An 8,666-nucleotide genomic window follows, 5' to 3' on the forward strand; every position below is an offset into this window, starting at 1 on the left:
ATTATTATTTGTAGGTTTTCTCCAACGGTGGTTTGGCATTACTTTGTCCTGCCCATCTTGACAATAAATCTACCAGTGAGGGTTTGTTTATTTATGTATTTTTAATCCTCACCCAAGGATATTTTTCCACTGATTTTTAGAAAGTGGAAGAAGGGGGAGATACAGAGTGGGAGAAACATCGATGTGAGACAGACATATTGATTGGTTGCCTCCCACACGCACCCTGACCAGGGCCGGGGATCAAGCCTGCAACTGAGGTATGTGTTCTTGACCAGAATCAAATCCTTCAGTCCACAGGCAGATGCTCTAACCACTGAGCAAACTTGCTCAGGCAGTGAGGGCTTATTTATCTACGCAGTATTCCCAGCCATGCCAGGGGTTTCCAGGGCTCATCAGTCACAGCCCTTTGGCCTTAAGGACATTATAGTTTTCATCACAAAAACCCAAGTTTGAAGTAATGAAACACCCAAGGGACATTTAAGGAGCTACTAAGCAAGGGCTGAGGATTGCATGGCTTACACAAGTGGGTCTCTTATAGCATTTGCCCAACATGTTACCAGAGATCTGCCCTCATGGGAAAGACCCTAGGGATTCCCAAGTTGCCAAGTCATTTTCTGCAACCTTGCCCTTTTTTTCATGACCAATCAAGACAGTACGTGAGAATTCAACCGTATATTTATATTAAAATGTCAGTACTTGAACCACAATTAGCAGTAATGGGATGAACCTCATAACTGACCTTCATACCCCACAATGTAGAGTCCATGAGGTTGAAAACTACTCATTTTGATTAAAAGGACCAGGATTTCTATGTTTGAGAGCAGAGAGGAGCCAGTTCACATGTCTCAGTGAATAGTAAGCTCATAAACTAATTCCTTCTTTCTTTGTTAGTGATGTTGGATGGGAACACAACATCAGGTGAGGGAGTGTTAATTTAAACACACACACACACACACACACACACACACTGCTTACTTTGGGCCATGCACTGCTTTAAACACTTTAAAAATATAAACTCATGTAATATTTATAAGAATCCTGTGATGTAGAGACCATAATGACCATCCCCATTTCACAGACGAGGAAGCTGAGGTCGCCGTGGGGGCTTAAGTAACTTGTACAAGGTCACACTGCTAGCAGACAGTAGGATCAGGTTTCAAACCCCTCTGGAGTGCATGCTGCAAGTTGAGTTGCTCTGACAAGCACCACACTGGTACCTCCCAAGACCAAAAGGATGCTCTATAGAAGCCCAGAGAAATTCAGAAAGGGAAGGGCTCCCTGTGGAATATCTGTGGAAGCTTCGAGGAGGAAGTGAGATTTGGAAAGCCAGGAAAATGGAAAGAATTTTTTAAATGGTGGAATATCATCTTTAGGGCATTTAGATGATAAGCATCGTTGGGATTCAACCAATGAGAGAGTAAGTAAGACCAGAACTGAAATGGTGCCAGCAGCCCATCATTCTTTTCAAAGGACATAATCCCAGAGGGCAAGAGAGAAAATTAAGTGTTGCTAATGCAGTGCCCTCGGTGGTCCCGGATCTGTCTCTTATCTCAACAGTGTTAGGACGGAAGAGACTCAGGGACACCCCTTCTTCCATCCTCCGACCCCACTTCAACCTCATGTCCAGTCACCACCTTCAGAACCACTTCAGCCACCCTCAGCCTCCGAGACCAGCCTGCACGGCGTTTCTACCTTAACTCCTTCTTGCTGAACAACCATGAGCTCCCAACCCGTCAGAATTATTCCACCGAGGGGGAGGCTGCGGTCAACCGCCTGGCCTGCATCTGCAGGCTCCCACCTACCTCTCTCTGGGCTTCTTTTTCGAACACGACGGTGTGGCTCTCCAGGGCGCGGGCCATTTCCTCCGAGAGTGGAGGACAAGAAGCGCGAGGGCGCTGAGCGGCCCTTAAAGTTGCAAAACCAGCGCGGTGGCCCCGTTCTCTCCAGGACGTGCTGAGCCTCCCCAAGATGAGTGGGTGAAACTCAGGGCCATGGAAGCCTCCATGGAAGCCGCCAGGGCCTTGGAGAGGAACCTGGCCAGGCCCTTTGGGAGCTGCAGGCCCTGGATCTACCCACAGCCCCTCAGCTCTGTGACTTCCGGGAGAACCACTTCCTGGGTGAGGAGGTGAAGCTCATCAAGAAGATGGGCGACACCTGGCTCCCCTCCTCAGGCTGGCCGGCCCTGAGGCTATGCTGGGTGAGGCTCATCCTCCAGCAGGACCAGGAGCCTTTGGAGCCCAGAGGCCTTTGAGGAGCCCCCTCTGCATTCCCTGGTGTCTGGCTTTTGCCTGAGCCTCACCCCGAAACTGCTAGGCAACCTTTTAACCACCCTGGAGACCTCTCCCATGCATTGGACCAAATGAAACAATAAAACTCTTTGCAGAAAAAAAAAGTGTTTCTGAGTTAGACTATGCTATTAGTCATTCGGTTTGCACTGAGGGAATTATCCGGTGTAATTTTCATTGCCTAAAATTTTTTTAGTTTTTGCCTCATATGCCTCTTTTAAAACATCCCTGCAAGAGAGCAATTTGGCCACAGGCACGAAGGCACGATTGTTGTTACCAACAGTCAGTGGTTAAAGAAAGTGCAAGACACTTGAGACATATGAGGTGGCTCAGCGGAGGTGAGGAAGAAGGAGAGGGAAGGGGGAATAAACAAAAGATGGCACACGTGGTCTCTCTAATAATCTGTTGAGATGTAGAGATAAAAAGACTCATACCAGGGTGGTTGAGTAGCAAGTGGGTCTTGTGAATTTTGTACACATTTGCTCCATGTACACATTTGCTACATGTGCTTCAGGACTTTAGAGAAAGGCAAGGTCTCAGGGCCAGGATGGCCACAGAGGACCAGGACATGTGGGAACTACAGAGAAAGCAGTTCGGCCAGAGGGGAGGATTCTAGCTGGGGGTGTTGGGGGGAAGGGTCAAAGGAGAGAGAATCTTTGGACTTTTCTTGAACAAAATTAGGGACCTGAGTGCTACCAAACAAATGAGCAATGAATGAAATAATCTAACTGTAGGGGAGAAATTATTCTCACATGCTCATAAGTACATCTCCAAGTTGCTGTAGTTTCTCCATATTCATTGGATTTGTCTGTGCTGAGTCAGCCTGATATTCTGTACATGTTCTCATTGCTCTCTTGGCCACAGTGCACACATCTAGTTTCAGTCCCATTTAAAAAAAAAAATGTAATTGATTTTAGAGAGGAAGGAAGTGGGAGGGAGAGAGAGAGAGAAAAAAAAAAACAATGATAAGAGAAAATCATTGATTGGCTGCTTCATGCATGCCCCCTACAGGGGATGGAGCCTGCAATCCCGACATGTGCCCTGACTGGGAATGGAACCCTGACCTCCTGGTTCATAGGTTCACACTCAACCCCTGAGCCACACCGGCCAGGCTCAGTCCCATATTTTGCTAAACCTTAGCATTCTGAATTGTTGTGACTTTGCACTGATTCTTAGCTTGAAAACTCAAGAGCTTCTGAGATGTAGCAGCTCCCTGTCTAACCACTCTACTTGTCAGGCTCATTCTGTCTAGAGACAGATATTTTTCTGCTTCGTAACATGGTTTCTGGACTCAGCTATGAACTGTGGCTATTGAAGTAATTTTAAAGCACCTTGGGCAGAAGGAATCCAAACGGAAACAGATCCCCCATTAATAAGGTATTACAACATTTCCGTTCGAACGAGACAAAATTAACCTTCTCCTCTACCAAATCACTCCCCCTCCCCGCCCACCATATACACACAAACACATCACATCACCCCACCCCCAACTCTGAACATAACTGTTAATAACCACCTGCCCCATAAGATGTTCAAAACCCTTTATTCCCTTCTTTTATTATCTCCCTTAACGATGCTGTATTATCTCCCTTAACCACGGAGAGAGATATAGCCAGAGCCAGGGTTTTGTGTCTATCAGAGAACTATTTCTGTGTAGCTGCTACAGGCCTAAGAAGTGGTGAAAAGCTCCATTTGGGGTAAGATGGGAGGGGGGGAGCAATTTCCCAGATCCTACCAAGTCAACTATTTTCACTAGGGCTTGAATATTTTGTCTGAAGTGTAGTAAATCCTCTAGACTAGAATGTCAGCCACAACTTTAAAAACACATTGCAAAGCCCACGTTTGCCAAGCCTTGTTTACTCTTTCTTAGGGAGACATTAAATTTTTTTTTAAATGAACAACTGTTACACTCTTAAGTTACTTACTAAAACTGGCAATTATTTGAAACTGCCAATAGATAAACAAAACATTTCAAATTCTCTCACTTTTCTTATAAAAAAAACACCTCCTGTAGTCGAAAATGATGATGTTGGGCATCAAAGCATTAGGGCTGGCTTTCCTGTGTACATCGTTGAGCTTTTGTTGTGACATTATTATGTTCTGAGCTCAGTCAATTAGTGATTAAAAGAGAAGTTTTTCTTTCTAAAGAAAGGACAGAAGGAATAAAATGAACATTATTAAGAACAAACCATGTGACCAGCACTGTTAGGTCCTTTCAGATATTTATGACATAATCACTGGCTATAATATTGGTACAATATAATGATTCTTTTAAATTAAATGCTATTACATTCAAAAGAATAGAAGACTATTGCTTAAAACAAAACAAAAGGTGATTTCTCTTATCTTGCTTCTACCCTACCGCACCCTCAAATCCAAAGTGTTTGGATGCTATTTAGAGAGTTAGTCTTCTCTATGGTTGATATTGGAGGAGGTTCATATTTTGCAAACTACAAATAGAAATGCAAGATTTGATTGGTAAAGATGACGGGGGCAGTATTTGAACAATAACGTTTTGTATGCAATTAGTCCTTTCAACTTTACAAATTCCTTCATATATTTTATTTCATTTAATCATTATTAAAACCCTAAGAAACCACTCTTATTATTATTTCATCTTACAGATGAGACTCAGTTGGGAAATGACTAAAGTAGATTTCAAACTATTAAGAGAGGGAGTCCGGCTTCAATGCCAAGACTTAACTTCACATGCAAACCCCTTAATCTGAGTAATTAGCTGGTTCATTTGCAGGTATGAAACTAGGATCTGAGCAGGAGCCCTCTGTTGGATACTTCTGTCCTCCTCACTCCCATATTTAATCACCAAGTCCTGCCTGCTGCTGCCTTCTCAGTATGTCTCAAAATTCATGTCTTCTCCATTCCCTTGCCACTCACCATCTCTCAAACTGTTATAACCTTCTAACCAGCCTTTCCCAGCCTCTATGTGTCACTCAAATGGATCTTTCTCACAACTAACAAGCTGTCTAAAATGTAGATCTAATCACAAAATCCTTCAATGGCTGCCCATAATCTAAATAATCAAAATAAACAAACTGCTGACATTCACAGCCCTCCAGGGTCCCTGTGTATCTCACCAACTTCATCCCCATTTGTCCTTCTTAGCCCTCTCTGTGCTCATACACTGTCCCTCTGCCTGAGTGTCCTCCTTCCATTCACCTTTGCTTGACTCCTCTTTTGAAATTCAGCTCAGCTGTCATCTCCCCAAGATACCTTCCATGACTGCTCTCCAGCCTGCCTCGGGGACCTTCCAATGTGCTCCCACAATACCCTGTGATTATCATTTCACTTACCATCTACTTTTTTATTATATTTATTGGGGTGACATTGGTTAATAAGATTATATAGATTTCAAATCTATGATACATCATCTGTATGTTGCATTGTGTGCCCACCACCCAAAGTCAAATCATCTTCTGTCACCATATATTTGACCCTCTTTACTACCCCAACCCCTTTCCTCTGATAAACATTTTACTGTTGTCTGTGTCAATAGAAAAGATGAAATATTGCCATTTTTGACAATATGGATAGATCTTGAGAATAACATACTAAGTGAAGTGAGTCAGACAGAAAAAGTTAAGAACCATATGAGTGAAATCATATTAATATGAAACTGAAAGAAACAAATAAAAAAATAACTTACCATCTACTTTTATAAAAATCTGTTTTGTTTTATTTTGTTTTGTTAGCAAAATCCTATAGAAAGAGATCTCTAAGTTGTCTTTATTATTATTTTCTTTTTTAAATAGTCATTATTATTTTTAGAATATTAACAATTGCCCACAGAGAAAGAATCAAAAAGAGAAAAGAGTTTCCACTCTAAAAAAAAAAAAAAGTAGTGGAATTCTAATGGTAATTTTGAGAATTAAAAAAATATTCCAGATTTCACAATTTTTTTTATAAAGAATAAATATTTGCTTAGGGGAAGAACATTATGGGAGATTTTTAATTGACATTTTGAACCCTCTAGTAAAATATCTGAAAAGGCTGACATAGTTTTTTATTTCTTTTCTTTTTACTTACAATTAATTTTATTCTTTTTCAATTATTTTTATTGAAATATAATTGACATATACATTGTGTCAGTTCAAGGTATAAACGTGTTGATTGAAAACATTTATATACTGCAATATGATTACCACCATAACATTAGCTAATACCTCTGTAACTTCACATAATTATAATTTCCTTTTTGTGGTGGGAACAATTAAGATCTAGTCTCTTAGGAACATGAAAATCTGTTTTGTGCTTGTGTCATCTGCTACTCTTTAAGCTCCTTGAGGGCAAGGACAGTATCTTATTCACCCAGGGATCTCCATCACTTTACACAATACCTAGTACAAACAACACATGCTTCTTGGATAAGTTGGATACATTAATTTTTTAAAAATGGTTGCTGGCTTCAGAATCCTGCTCAAATAGAGAAAATGAGAAGATGACATTTAAGCAATGTGAATGGTGAATCAGCAGGTGGGGAGAACATGAATTTCCAAAAGATGCTTCCAGAAACAGTCTGGAAAGGAGTGTTGACAAAAAATCCTAAATGAAGACAGTGTACCGAAGTTGGCAGTCAGGGGGCACAGTTATTTCCAAAATACCACCATGCACTGCCAACAAAACCACCCAATGCCCCAGACTTAGGAGCCTCAGCAAGAGTACACAAGAGTACACATTGTCCTGGGACATGGCAGGCTTGTTTCCAGATCACAAGTTAGACACCAGGACCTGGATGATGTAGACTTGAGGTTTTTAAAGCAATAACTCATGCCTGGCCCGTGTGGCTCAGTGGTTGGGCGTTAGCCTAGGAAACAAAAGGTCATGGTTCCATTCCAATCAGGGCACATGCCCAGGTTGCAGGATCAATTCATCCCCAGTAGAGGACATGTGATTTTCTATCTCTTAATCCTCCTTCCTTCCTTCCTTCTTTCCTTCCTTGCTACTTCTGGTTGTTGTCCAACTTGCCCTTTTCTTTGGTGGACTTCCAGATGTTTCCTTCCTCCTCTGCCTCCCCATGTCTCCTTGCTATTGTCCCTCACTATGTTGTTTGTGTAAAATCACCATTGACTTTGAAATGCCCTGGAACATTCTGCTGACTAGTATTGTACTCCTCTAATTGTGGAAAGTACACAGATCACCTAAGTCCATGCCTTAATGGGTCACATTCCCTGTTCGTCCCTGCTGTTTCGTCTGCCTGGAAGACCTTCACCTGGGCAAACCTTATCCAGCTTTTAAGGTTCATCTCACATGTCCAATGTTAAACTTCCCCCAACCCTAAAGACAGAGATAGAATGATCTGTTCTCTGCTCGGTGCTCCAAGAACAAACTTATTTAGACATCTAGAATAGCTTTTGTAGCACTATTTGATATTTATTTGTTTACATTACTATTTCCCCCATTAGACTCTGAACTCCTGAGGGCAAGTACCAAATGTTACCCATCTGTGTATCCCTTGAACTTATCAATGCCTAGAATATTGTAGACACTCAAAAGATATTTGTTAAAATATCCAACAGTCTTATTGACTCATTAAACTATCAAGTTCACACCAAAAGTTAACAACACCTGTTCCCATCAAAATTGGGTATCATACAAGGAGAAATGTGAAAACTGGACAACATGGGTGTTAAACAGTTATGTAACAAATATTTATTGGTTTTCTGCTATGGAGCCCACTGTACTTAGGGGCTAGAGATACAGAAAAAAAGAAAAGAAAAAAACAGACCAATTTGGTCCTATGATCTCAGTCTAACAGAAAGACTATTCTTAAACAAATACTTGTGCAATTAATCATTATGTAATTTTAATATGCATATAGAAAGACAAGTAGAGGGTGCTTGAGAGCAGGTAATAAAGAGACATGAATTAAACTGGAATAAATAGAAGAAGGCTTCTTCCCTGAATTAGTGACATTCAGGCTGAGAGCAGAGTGAAGAGCAGGCATTAGATAGGTGAAGGGAAGAGCATGGAGAAACAGAAGTAAACAGCATATTTAAGGTAAAGGTGCTTTAGAAGAACTATACAGGGGCCTTCCAGATGTACTCTTGCCTGGTAAACTCACCTATATGGACTGCATCATCATTGGGCTTCCGTGCCCTCTGGCTTCTGGTTGGGTTTGGCCAAGGAGAGGCACTGGGAGGAGAGCAGAGAGTAGGAGGAGCATGAAATCAAAGTATTATTCTCTCAATTTTCACCCTGACAGGTGGCTGTCATTGGTTTCAGTCCTCTACCTATAGCCATGACTTCCATTAGGCAATCCTCTCCATGGAGCTATTCTGTCGGCTCTGTAATGACTCTCTCCACTTTGTCCTTCAGACCTAGAGATGGTAACAGTTCCTGGCGTTATTACCCCCAGAGGACTGC

The sequence above is a fragment of the Myotis daubentonii genome, chromosome 13 (assembly GCF_963259705.1).
Source record: "Myotis daubentonii chromosome 13, mMyoDau2.1, whole genome shotgun sequence".
NCBI lineage: Eukaryota > Metazoa > Chordata > Mammalia > Chiroptera > Vespertilionidae > Myotis > Myotis daubentonii.